This window comes from Aegilops tauschii, chromosome 4, assembly GCF_002575655.3.
Source record: "Aegilops tauschii subsp. strangulata cultivar AL8/78 chromosome 4, Aet v6.0, whole genome shotgun sequence".
In the NCBI taxonomy this organism is placed as follows: domain Eukaryota; kingdom Viridiplantae; phylum Streptophyta; class Magnoliopsida; order Poales; family Poaceae; genus Aegilops; species Aegilops tauschii.
The window spans coordinates 15,249,271-15,263,345 of record NC_053038.3 but is presented as its reverse complement, the minus strand read 5'-3'; the positions used below and the strand labels follow the sequence as shown (position 1 = coordinate 15,263,345).

The 14,075-nt window shown below is 47.1% G+C and overlaps 1 long non-coding RNA gene across 1 annotated transcript; it reads left to right on the top strand.

Annotated features, from left to right (window-relative positions):
* Positions 1–9,314: 9,314 nt before the first annotated feature.
* On the top strand, positions 9,315–11,547 carry LOC141021170 (uncharacterized). The gene is made up of 2 exons (XR_012181208.1): positions 9,315–9,420; positions 10,790–11,547. It is a non-coding gene; the product is annotated as an uncharacterized lncRNA (long non-coding RNA).
* The last annotated feature ends 2,528 nt before the right edge of the window (positions 11,548–14,075 follow it).

Below are 14,075 nucleotides of genomic sequence, written 5' to 3'. Positions count from 1 at the left end.
CTCTTTTCGTGGGAGGGAGAGAAGAAGCCAGATAATGCATGGCATGTGTATGAGAGCAAGGGATGAGTGTGGAGGGCTGCCCCTCCACCTCTATTTATAGGAAATCCCAAGGGGGTAGGGTAGTTTCACAAAAAACCCAAAATGCACATGAATGAAGTCCTTCCACAAGGACCTAGGAGTGAAACCAAGGAACAAGAGGGTCCCCAAGGGGGGATACCCCATGTGGACGGCCACACCCCCATGAGGGGCCCAAAAAATGGCTCCTATCCATCCATGTCATCCCCAAGATCTTTTGGAGCAAAGCCCCAAAAGGTGGCTTTCCATAAAGTAACCATAAAGCTGATTTTCACTATTCACGACGACATTTTTCAGCGTCTGATCGAACTGAAAATATTTATGTGGGCTAAGAACATTTCCAGTACCCACTAAAATGATTTTCAACGCGTTCCGAAACAATTCCGGTTTTAGTGATTTTCATCTGCGAAACGCATCTGAAGTGGCTCCGGCAGCTCCGGAACATTTCCGGTTTTTATCTCAGAAAATTCCAAAAAGCTTCCAGAATGATTCTGGCATCCTCCAAGAATTATCAGGCATGTGCCGAAACCAATTTGACTTAATGGTGTATCCCGAAACAACTTTTCGGTATCATCGAAACTTATCCGATGACCTCTCTCTGCGGTACGATTCCGCTGTCCGAAACTTTTCGGTGTCCGAAACTTTTTCGGTGATTTTCTCTCAGACTCCCTGTCTAGTATTCAGCAGATAGATGACCCTTAAGCGTGTGACCCTATAGGTTCGGTGAAGTATAGACATGACCCGGAACCCCTTCCGATCAATGATCAACATCGGAGCCGTGGACACCCATATTGACCCCTATACCCACACGAATAAATATTCGAGTGAACCTCCAGTTGCCGTGTGCTATTCCTGTTGCTTCGCGATATGTTACAAATACCCGAGGTGAGACATGTTGGCATTCCCGTGGATCAACAACTTGTCCACTATGCTAGTTACCTCATTACCGGTATTGTTCTCTTTTCTCGTTATCGTATTCCGGCATCCCCGTGATCAAATCACAAAGTGTCTGGCCAGACGATGATGGATACCGTAACACCGAGAGGGCCCAGAGATATCTCTCCATCGTCGGAGGAGCAAATCCCAATCTTGAGCTATCAAGTTACTTGACACACTTTTCCATGAACCCGTAAGCCGCCGTAATAGCCACCCATTTACGGATGACGTTTAACAAACCCCAAAGTTCATGAAGCAAGCATGAAGAAACTCGATACTCTCATGGTCTAAGGAATCATGCAAACGTTAACCATCTCTGTGTTATGTACCAATAAACTTGTGACGAATGAATCTCATAGCATAACATCAATTCGGGTCGATTCAACACAAATGTCATTCCTGACATTGTGCCCTCAAAGTTGCTTGGCATAGACATGCCCATGATTGGGAAAACATAATCATCATGCAACACTTGAGCTAGTCTTAGAGGCACGACTAGGAATACATTTTACCGTTTATTATTCCACACGTGCATATGGGTTCTCCCCAGAGCCTTTATGGATATACGGGCTCGGGAACCACAGCAGTTATAGCATGGAACATAAACATAATTATGAACAAGGAGATAATCAATAACATTTATTATTGCCTCTAGGGCATATCTCCTACATAGCCATCTCGCATTAAACGAGATCCAGATACAATGTTCATGCTCAAAGCTGGCACTAAATAACAATTATTGAGGTTTAAAACTAATCCCGTAGGTAAATGTAGAGGTAGCGTGCCGACGGCGATCACATCGACCTTGGAACCATTCCCGACGCGCATCGTCACCTCGTCCTTCGCCAGTCTCCGCTTATTCCGCAGCTCCTGTTTTGAGTTACAAATATGAGCAACCGCACCGGTATCAAATACCCAGGAGCTACTACGAGTACGGGTAAGGTACACATCAATTACATGTATATCACATATACCTTTGGTGTTGCCGGCCTTCTTGTCCGCTAAGTACTTGGGGCAGTTCCGCTTCCAGTGACCACTTCCCTTGCAATAAAAGCACTCAGTCTCAGGCTTGGGTCCATTCTTTGGCTTCTTCCCGGCAACTGGCTTACCGGGCGCGGCAACTCCCTTGCCGTCCTTCTTGAAGTTCTTCTTACCCTTGCCTTTCTTGAACTTAGTGGTTTTATTCACCATCAACACTTGATGTTCCTTTCTGATTTCTACCTCCGCTGATTTCAACATTGAATATACCTCAGGAATGGTTTTTTCCATCCCCTGCATATTGAAGTTCATCACAAAGCTCTTGTAGCTCGGTGGAAGCGACTGAAGGATGCTGTCAATGACCGCGTCATCCGGGAGATTAACTCCCAGCTGAGTCAAGCGGTTGTGCAACCCAGACATTTTGAGTATGTGCTCACTGACAGAACTGTTTTCCTCCATCTTACAACTGAAGAACTTGTCGGAGACTTCATATCTCTCGACCCGGGCATGAGCTTGGAAAACCATTTTCAGCTCTTCGAACATCTCATATGCTCCGTGTTGCTCAAAACGCTTTTGGAGCCCCGGTTCTAAGCTGTAAAGCATGCCGCACTGAACGAGGGAGTAATCATCAGCACGTGACTGCCAAGCGTTCATAACGTCTTGGTTCTCTGGGATGGGTGCGTCACCTAGCGGTGCTTCTAGGACATAATCTTTCTTGGCAGCTATGAGGATGATCCTCAGGTTCCGGACCCAGTCCGTATAGTTGTTGCCATCATCTTTCAGCTTGGTTTTCTCTAGGAACGCGTTGAAGTTGAGGGCAACGTGGGCCATTTGATCTACAAGACATATTGTAAAGATTTTAGACTAAGTTCATGATAATTAAGTTCATCTAATAAAATTATTCAATGAACTCCCACTCAGATAGACATCCCTCCAGTCATCTAAGTGAAACATGATCCGAGTCAACTAGGCCGTGTCCGATCATCACGTGAGACGGACTAGTCAAACATTGGTGAACATCTTCATGTTGATCGTATCTTCTATACGACTCATGCTCGACCTTTCGGTCTTCCGTGTTCCGAGGCCATGTCTGTACATGCTAGGCTCGTCAAGTCAACCTAAGTGTATTGCGTGTGTTCCGAGGCCATGTCTGTACATGCTAGGCTCATCAACACCCGTTGTATGCGAACGTTAGAATCTATCACACCCGATCATCACGTGGTGCTTCGAAACAACGAACCTTCGCAACGGTGCATAGTTAGGGGGGACACTTTCTTGAAATTATTATAAGGGATCATCTTATTTACTACCGTCGTACTAAGCAAATAAGAAGTAAAACATGATAAACATCACATGGAATCAAGTAGTGACATGATATGACCAATATCATTTTGCTCCTTTTGATCTCCATCTTCGGGGCGCCATGATCATCTTCGTCACCGGCATGACACCATGATCTCCAACATCGTGTCTTCATGAAGTTGTCACGCCAACGATTACTTCTACTTCTATGGCTAACGTGTTTAGCAATAAAGTAAAGTAATTTACATGGCGTTATTCAATGAAACGCATGTCATACAAAAAATAAAGACAACTCCTATGGCTCCTGCCGGTTGTCATACTCATCGACATGCAAGTCGTGATTCCTATTACAAGAACATGATCAATCTCATACATCACATATATCATTCATAACATCTTCTGGCCATATCACATCACATGACACTTGCTGCAAAAACAAGTTAGACGTCCTCTAATTGTTGTTGCATGTTTTTACGTGGCTTCTATAGGTTTCTAGCAAGAACGTTTCTTACCTACGTAAAACCACAACGTGATATGCCAATTACTATTTACCCTTCATAAGGACCCTTTTCATCGAATCCGCTAAAGTGGGAGAGACAGACACCCGCTAGCCACCTTATGCAACTAGTGCATGTCAGTCGGTGGAACATGTCTCACGTAAGCGTACGTGTAAGGTCGGTCCGGGCCGCTTCATCCCACGATGCCGCCGAATCAAGATAAGACTAGTAGCGGCAAGTAAATTGACATGATCTATGCCCACAACTGCTTTCTGTTCTACTCGTGCATAGTAACTACGCATAAACCTGGCTCATGATGCCACTGTTGGGGATTGTAGAAGAATTTTAAAACTTTCTACGCATCACCAAGATCCATCTATGGAGTGTACTAGCAACGAGAGGGAAGGAGTGCATCTACATACCCTTGTAGATCGCGAGCGGAAGCGTTCAAGTGAACGGGGTTGATGGAGTCGTACTCGTCGTGATCCAAATCACCGATGACCGAGCGCCGAACGGACGACACCTCCGCATTCAACACACGTACGGTTGGGAAGACGTCTCCTCCTTCTTGATCCAGCAAGGGGGAAGGAGAGGTTGATGGAGATCCAGCAGCACGACGGCGTGGTGGTGGAAGTAGCGGGGATCCCGGCAGGGCTTCGCCAAGCGCAAGCGGGAGGGAGAGGTGTCACGGGAGGGAGAGGGAGGCGCCAGGGGCTAGGGTACTGCTGCCCTCCCTCCCCCCACTATATATAGGCCCCCTGGGGGGGCGCCGGCCCTGGGGATCCCATCTACATGGGGGGGCGGCGGCCAAGGGGGGAAACTTGCCCCCCAAGCCAGGTGGGGCGCCCCCCACCCCCAGGGTTTCCAACCCTAGGCGCAGGGGGAGGCCCATGGGGGGCGCACCAGCCCACCAGGGGCTAGTTCCCCTCCCACTTCAGCCCATGGGGCCCTCCGGGATAGGTGGCCCCACCCGGTGGACCCACGAAACTTTCCCGGTGGCTGAAACTGGACTTCCTATATATAATTCTTCACCTCCGGACCATTCCGGAACTCCTCCTGATGTCCAGGATCTCATTCGGGACTCTGAACAACTTTCGGGTTTCCGCATACTAGTATCTCTACAACCCTAGCGTCACCGAACCTTAAGTGTGTAGACCCTACGGGTTCGGGAGACATGCAGACATGACCGAGACGACTCTCCGGTCAATAACCAACAGCGGGATCTGGATACCCATGTTGGCTCCCACATGTTCCACGATGATCTCATCGGATGAACCACGATGTCGAGGATTCAATCAATCCCGTATTCAATTCCCTTTGTCAATCGGTACGTTACTTGCCCGAGATTCAATCGTCGGTATCCCAATACCTCGTTCAATCTCGTTACCGGCAAGTCACTTTACTCGGACCGTAATGCATGATCCCGTGACCAACCACTTGGTCACTTTGAGCTCATTATGATGATGCATTACCGAGTGGGCCCAGAGATACCTCTTCGTCATACGGAGTGACAAATCCCAGTCTTGATCCATGTCAACCCAACAAACACTTTCAGAGATACCTGTAGTGTATCTTTATAGTCACCTAGTTACGTTGTGACGTTTGGTACACCCAAAGCACTCCTACGGCATCCGGGAGTTACACGATCTCATGGTCTAAGGAAAAGATACTTGACATTGGAAAAGCTCTTGCAAACGAACTACACGATCTTTGTGCTATGCTTAGGATTGGGTCTTGTCCATCACATCATTCTCCTAATGATGTGATCCCGTTATCAATGACATCCAATGTCCATAGTCAGGAAACCATGACTATCTGTTGATCAACGAGCTAGTCAACTAGAGGCTTACTAGGGACATGTTGTGGTCTATGTATTCACACATGTATACGATTTCCGGATAACACAATTATAGCATGAACAATAGACAATTATCATGAACAAAGAAATATAATAATAACCATTTTATTATTGCCTCTAGGGCATATTTCCAACACCACCTTGCCGTCACCAGCCCCTTCTCCTGACACGCAGATCTAGTTGCGTCGGTCGCCGCACAACAACCCTAGCCACGACGAGCTCCTCCACCGTGCGGTTCGGGAGCCGCGCCGCAGTCCTCAACTAAACTAGGCTGCTCCACCTTGCCGTCACCAGCTCCTTCTCCGCCCACCTCCCCCTTCTCCTGACACGCAGATCTAGTTGCGTCGGTCGCCGCACAACAACCCTAGCCACGACGAGATCCTCCACCGTGCGGTCCGGGAGCCGCGTCGCAGTTCTCAACTAAACTAGGCTGCTCCACCTTGCCGTCACCAGCCCCTTCTCCGCCCACCTCCCCCTTCTCCTGACACGCAGATCTAGTTGCATCGGTCGCCGCGCAACAACCCTAGCCATGACGAGCTCCACCACCGTGCGGTCCGGGAGCCACGCCGCAGTCCTCAACTAAACTAGGCTGCTCCACCTTGCCGTCACCAGCCCCTTCTCCGCCCACCTGCCCCTTCTCCTGACACGCAGATCTAGTTGCGCCGGTCGCCGCGCAACAACCCTAGCCACGACGAGCTCCACCACTGTGCTGTCCAGGAGCCGCGCTGCAGTCCTCAACTAAACTAGGCTGCTCCACCTTGCCGTCACCAGCCCTTTCTCCGCCCACCTCCCCCTTCTCCTGACACGCCCTAAACCCTCTAGATCTTAAAAGCCCCGTATCTTTTATTCTGTTAGGTTTTTGGGGATTCTAAAAATCTTCAACGGGGTTCCCCCAGTTGAATTCGGATGTAACTTTTCGAGTAGATGATTTTTCATATAAAAAACTTTTTAATCCGAGTTCATATGCAAAAGTTATGCCCATTTTACTAAATTGCAGAGAGATTTTGCAAATAAAGTCGAAATTCATATTTGTAAATTTTCCCAACAACTAGACAACATATCACATAGGAAACTTATTTTCTTTTATTTTTTTGACATTTCCATCATTTTATTTTATTTTTATTTTAAACTGAAAAGGCGGTCAGGGGGTGCATTTAGTAATGGCGCACCTTTACAAAGTGCGTCATTACTATATATATGACTTGGTCAAACCTTGGTCAAAGTTAGTAATGGCGCACTTTGTATAGGTGCGCCATTACTAAGTTTGACATAGTAATGGCGCACCTATGCAAAGTGCGCCATAATAAGTTTGACCAAGGTGTGATCCAGTCGTACACATAGGTATGACGCACTTTGTAAAGGTGCGACATTACTATGTCAACTTAGTAATGGCGCACCTATAAATATTTAGACACCAATATTATGCACCGCAATGCATATTTAGACACCAATATTATGCTTTCCATTGGCGGCTATGTAACAGCGTTGACTGACAGGATGTGTCGAGTTCGCTCCCTCCCGTGCCCGACATTTTTAGGAATTTTATGCCGCTGGAGTTGCTCCTTACAAGTTTGCGCTGCTTATTATTAATAAAATTTATTCAGCTCTTGCGTCTTAGGACACGCAGTCATGAGTCATGCGCCGCGAGTTCGGTCCCACTTTATCACCAAGTATTTTTCGGATGTTTTTGGGGAGTCGCTACCAACTTTGGGCAATGCGAATGGGCGGGCACGTTAGTTCGGCACCCCAAGAAAGAAGGCTATCCGTGAAATGAAGAACTATTGTACAGACATGGGGATGAACACGAAGCGAAAAATTTGCACCCGTTCTACCTTAGGATGGAAGCGAATTGTAAATATGAGACGAAAACTAATTTGGGGAACAAAAGCGGAAACGAAAATGAAATTGGGGAACATAATTTTCATATCTGCACATGCATATTGTGTTTTTTCATGTATAGCCAACTCTAGACCAGACTAGATACATGGGCTAACTCAAATGTCCTTGAACTTATACTTGTATATGCTGCCAAAAATAAAAATCACGCATAATAGTATACATTATTGTGATATATCATAATAGTTACAGTCACCTTAGCAATTGTCTTTTTGGATTTTATTCTATATTTCTTTGAAGTTCAATAGTTTTTTGAGTTCCAACGATTTTCCACTTTTTATTTGTGCCCCCATGGTAGTATCTTCTTTCCTATTCATTTCCACACAAATTTATACTCCCCCATATCCATATCTCAATTAGCGAAAGGTAGTTTCGCTCCCGGACGGCGTCCAAGCTTGAGGATCTGTCAGTCTATTTCGATAGAAGATGGTGGATCCAAGCAGTGGCAGAGCAAGACAAAAGCCACTAGGGGGCAAAGGTAGATGACAAAGATCTGGGGGGCACAACACTAATTTTCCTCTCATCTAGGCCCTTCAAAAAATCTTCTCACTTTTCTCCAAAGTTGGGTGGGTGGGTCCCCTGGCCTCAACATAGCTTCGCCACTGGATCGAAGACCTGTGGTCGTCCATGCGTCCTTTGGTCACCTTTCCCCTGGAAGCAGCTGTGGTAACTGCTCCAGGGCGTTGGTTCGTCCATAGGTGGTTGACTTCCTGACCGCAAGATAAAAAGTCTTGCCGGCTCTACAGAGGAGCAACGTCGGCACCGGCGCGCCATCCCCTTGTCCTGAAGGTTGTTGTCGGAGATACCCCAGATGTTTGTTTTTGATTTCTTGTTTGTTTGGGTTGTTTTTTGTAATGTTGGTTCTTTGAATATATTGAGCTTAGGCTTTTTTTTCACTAGTGCTAATTTTTTGGTTCTTAGGCCCTGTTTGGTTCATAAGTCCTAGGACATTTTTAAGTCCTAACTTATAAGTCCCAAGTCCCTAAAAAGTCCCTACCTGTTTGGTTCCTGGGACTTAACATGGACTAAAAGACCATATTACAACTATAAGTCCCTATAAGACTCTCCTTGAGAGTCTTATTTCATAAGGCCCAAATGCCCACTTTAAGTCCCTATAAGTCCCTCCTATTTGGTTTAGATGGGACTTATAGGGACTTTTTTAAGTCCCTAGACCAATAAGTCCCTGGAAACAAACACCCTCTTAGATTAGAATAATTTGCTTTTTGAGACAATATAATTCTCTGATAAAAGGCATGAAAATGAAGGTAAAATATGGTAGAAATCAGCCCACTCCGTTTTCACCCAATTGACAATGGATTGCTCAAACGCGGGAGCTATTTCTCGCATTCAACGAGCCTAAAGATTTCTCTCGCTGAAGGATTCCGACTATCGCGCCGGCCCACTATCGCACAACAAAATAGAAAAACCTATCAAGAAAACGATGGCGCGAGCAAAGTTGGCCGGCCCGGCCCAGCCTGGGTCCAACGAGCCAGGCACAGCACGGTCCGGCCCGGCCAGGCACGCTAAGTACGCATGCCGGCCTCTTTGGCCCAGGCACGACCCCTTCACTACATGGGTCGGCACGTCGGCCCGTTTGTCCTGAGTAGGCACGTCGAGGCACGGGCGCAACATCGATCGTTATTGCCTCATTGGCAAACCTGGCCAAATGGGCCAGCCCGGCGCGGCAGGGCACGGCCTGGGTTAAACGGGCCAGGCACGGCTCTGTGCTTTTACCTCCTATAAAAGCCGCCCGCCTCCGTCTCTCCCCCGCACTCCATCTCCATCGCCTCGCTGCCGTTCCCCGCAACCTGTCGACCCAATCTCAATCTCACATCATCTACATCGTCCTCTCCAGATCTTACGCCCGCCCCGCCCGAGGTGAGCACTTGTACATCCCGATCAGCTTGGAGTTCCGATTGGTTGGTAGGCGCTGGTTCGTAGGTCTCGGATCCAGCCAGCGTGGTCTCCCTCCGGAGTTGCTCGTTCCGATTGTGGTTGGTAGGCGCGGCGCGGGTTCATAGGTCTCGGATCCAGCGCCGTCTTGTATCCTGCCTGGCTTTGGCTTTGAGTATTCGTATGAGGAACCTCGACTAGGATAGGATTTAATTAGTTAGGGTTTGTTTGGTAACACCACCTAGGGTTCGATTATCCGTAATAAGGAATCAATCTGACATTTTAGTTAGGGTTTGCTTGGTTGTGGTCAGATTTTGGTTTCTCAACTCTGCCTGTCGCGATTTTGGGCGGAAATTGATGATTTCGGGGGCAAAATTGGAGGGATTTTGTGGATGAAAGATGGGGAAACTTGGGGAAATGCTAGATCCACTCGAAACCAAGCAAATCCATGGATCAAAATCAACAAAACTTCATCATGCCAACAAATCAAAAAAAAATTGGGGCTATTTTTGGTGGGGAAATTTCGAATTAGGACGAAAAATCAACAATATCAAGCTAGAAAACGAAAAAGGACATGTTAGCTTGATAGGTATTAATTTGGATGGAATTCATGCTATGTTGTTCGATTTCAGTTTATGCCAGAATGTTAATTTTTTTTATCAACTGTGTTTGAGCGTAGTAGATTTGTTGCATATTCATGTTCTAGCTCTGTTTGGATAGGTAACAATATTTTTTGGGATCCTAAAATATTTATGCACAGCACTTAACCTGCAGCTGCTGATTAATGTTCTAGTCATATGTGCTGCTTTCCAGCTCTGTTGTTTGGATAGGTATTTGGTTATCGTTTGGGTTTATTTATTATATGTGATACTAATATTTGCCAATGATGATGTATCTTTTGCCAACCAATCTCTAGTCTTCTTCTTGAGGACTGTAAATGCTGGTTTGGTTTTCTGTGCTCACTATGCCCTTGCACATGGGATGCAATTTTTTATTAGCAATTATTTCCCAGCTGTTTAGTTTATTGTTTCCTTTGATGGTGAGGCATTAATTCTGGAGATGCAATTTTCTTGCTCACACAATAATACAATGAATGATGGGATCTCTATCTACTTTGAACCAAATTATATTATATTCCCTCTGTTAATTATTTTTCTGTTTTGGGTGATTGAGTGTATTCATTCTTTTTGTTTAGTTGCCTATCAGAATACATGGTTGAATTGCTTTCACTTCATATTAATAACTATTCTGTCGCACAATGCAAATATGCTGCTGTCCTAACTAATTAAGTAGAAGCTTGGTGCTGTATGGTTTCTTCCTGACATTAAATCCTCCCCTGTTTGTGCTGTACCAGCTGGTAGCAGCAACTGTTATGCTGCAGTCTTCTTTGCCGCCAAAAGGAAAAGATGCTCTACAAAATCCACTCCCATGCCCAAATCCAAGACCTGCAGGCCCGCTCCGATGAGCTGGGCCACTCCAATGACATGCAGGTGAATCTTGTCTCTCTGGAGTCGGTGCGCATAGCGCGCGAGTCGTATGCACTCCTCTGCCCGCTGATCATGGAGTCGAGGTCCTGGGCATGCCCGGAGCTGGATTCCCTCTCGGTTGTGGCAGGCTTGTCGCTGGAAATCCAAAAGCTCGAGCATGATGTGTTACCCCAGCTCATGGTTCAGGAGGCCAAGCTGGAACGGGGCGCCCTGGAAGCCCTCCTACTCATGAAGAACTCAGCAATTAAGCTCTTACATCGGAGTAAGTGCTTTAAGGAAGCCTTGGGCTTAGTGCTTGACGAGGAGGATCTGGTCTCAGACCGAGTTGAAGAGCTGAGCATAGTGCTAAAGGATATTGCTGTTCATGTACTCGAATATAATTGCAACATTGACTGGATTCAGGTGCGTCTCCCGTGGCTGGTCCAGCGGGTCACCGATGTGTTGGAGACCCCGGTTCGTTTCCGTGATTCTAATGAGTACTGATGAGTAGACTTATCAGCCAGCTCGAGGCTGTTGTGATGAGTATTTCTTAGGGGCGTGGCAAACAGTTTAGAATCAACCCTTTATGTTTGGATGTGTTATTAATGGATTTTAAATGATATGTATCTTGGGTAGTGTTTTCTCATTCTGTGCTAGTAGGGTACAACTTGCAATTACTTTCATTTTTTTTTGTTGAGAAACATCCATTCTGTGTTTTGCTGTACAGTCGCATGGAGGTATTCGCTCTTTTTGGGGAATATATGCCAAAAGAATATAGTATGTTAGAAAAGAAATCCCAAATTTAAGTCTTTTAAGAGGTACTACATACGGATGAATATAGACATACTTCAGAACGTGGATTCACTCATTTTGCTCCGTATGTAGTTTCCTAGTGAAATCTCTTAAAAGACTTGTATATTTAGGAACGGAGGGATCTGTGAGTGTCCATGATTAAAGCTTTGCAAATATCATAAACAAAACATTACTTGAAGCTGAATTGAATTGAAATGTGATTAGCCTTCCACTAGCCAGCCAAGGAGGAAGGAGCCCATCGTGCGCCACCATTCCATCCTCCATATCTCCATTTCCTCTTGTCGCGCCGCAGTCCTCAACTCCACCTTGTCGTCACCAGCCCCTTCTTCGCCCACCCCCCCTTCTCCTGACACGTAGATCTAGTTGCATCGGTCGCCGCGCAACAATCCTAGCCACGACGAGCTCCACCACCGTGCGGTTCCGGAGCCGCGTCGCAGTCCTCAACTAAACTAGGCTGCTCCACCTGTTGGGCATCGTAGCATAATTTTAAAATTTTCTACGCATCACCAAGATCCATCTATGGAGTGTACTAGCAACGAGAGGGAAGGAGTGCATCTACATACCCTTGTAGATCGCGAGCGGAAGCGTTCAAGTGAACGGGGTTGATGGAGTCGTACTCGTCGTGATCCAAATCACCGATGACCGAGCGCCGAACGGACGGCACCTCCGCGTTCAACACACGTACGGTTGGGAAGACGTCTCCTCCTTGATCCAGCAAGGGGGAAGGAGAGGTTGATGGAGATCCAGCAGCACGACGGCGTGGTGGTGGAAGTAGCGGGGATCCTGGCAGGGCTTCGCCAAGCGCAAGCGGGAGGGAGAGGTGTCACGGGAGGGAGAGGGAGGCGCCAGGGGCTAGGGTACTGCTGCCCTCCCTCCCCCCCACTATATATAGGCCCCCTGGGGGGGCGCCGGCCCTTGGGATCCCATCTACATGGGGGGGGCGGCGGCCAAGGGGGGAAACTTGCCCCCCAAGCCAGGTGGGGCGCCCCCCACCCCCAGGGTTTCCAACCCTAGGCGCAGGGGAGGCCCATGGGGGGCGCACCAGCCCGCCAGGGACTGGTTCCCCTCCCACTTCAGCCCATGGGGCCCTCCGGGATAGGTGGCCCCACCCGGTGGACCCCCGGGACCCTTCCGGTGGTCCCGGTACAATACCGATAACCCCCGAAACTTTTCCGGTGGCCGAAACTGGACTTCCTATATATAATTCCTCACCTCCGGACCATTCCGGAACTCCTGATGTCCAGGATCTCATCCGGGACTCCGAACAACTTTCGGGTTTCCGCATACTAGTATCTCTACAACCCTAGCGTCACCGAACCTTAAGTGTGTAGACCCTACGGGTTCGGGAGACATGCAGACATGACTGAGACGACTCTCCGGTCAATAACCAACAGCGGGATCTGGATACCCATGTTGGCTCCCACATGTTCCACGATGATCTCATCGGATGAACCACGATGTCGAGGATTCAATCAATCCCGTATTCAATTCCCTTTGTCAATCGGTACGTTACTTGCCCGAGATTCGATCGTCGGTATCCCAATACCTCGTTCAATCTCGTTACCGGCAAGTCACTTTACTCGTACCGTAATGCATGATCCCGTGACCAACCACTTGGTCACTTTGAGCTCATTATGATGATGCATTACCGAGTGGGCCCAGAGATACCTCTCCGTCATACGGAGTGACAAATCCCAGTCTCGATCCGTGTCAACCCAACAGACACTTTCAGAGATACCTGTAGTGTATCTTTATAGTCACCCAGTTACGTTGTGACGTTTGATACACCCAAAGCACTCCTACGGCATCCGGGAGTTACACGATCTCATGGTCTAAGGAAAAGATACTTGACATTGGAAAAGCTCTAGCAAACGAACTACACGATCTTTGTGCTATGCTTAGGATTGGGTCTTGTCTATCACATCATTCTCCTAATGATGTGATCCCGTTATCAATGACATCCAATGTCCATAGTCAGGAAACCATGACTATCTGTTGATCAACGAGCTAGTCAACTAGAGGCTTACTAGGGACATGTTGTGGTCTATGTATTCACACATGTATTACGATTTCCGGATAACACAATTATAGCATGAACAATAGACAATTATCATGAACAAAGAAATATAATAATAACCATTTTATTATTGCCTCTAGGGCATATTTCCAACAGTCTCCCACTTGCACTAGAGTCAATAATCTAGTTACATTGTGATGAATCGAACACCCATAGAGTTCTGGTGTTGATCATGTTTTGCTCTAGGGAGAGGTTTAGTCAACGGATCTGCTACATTCAGGTCCGTATGTACTTTACAAATATCTATGTCTCCATTTTGAACACTTTCACGAATGGAGTTGAAG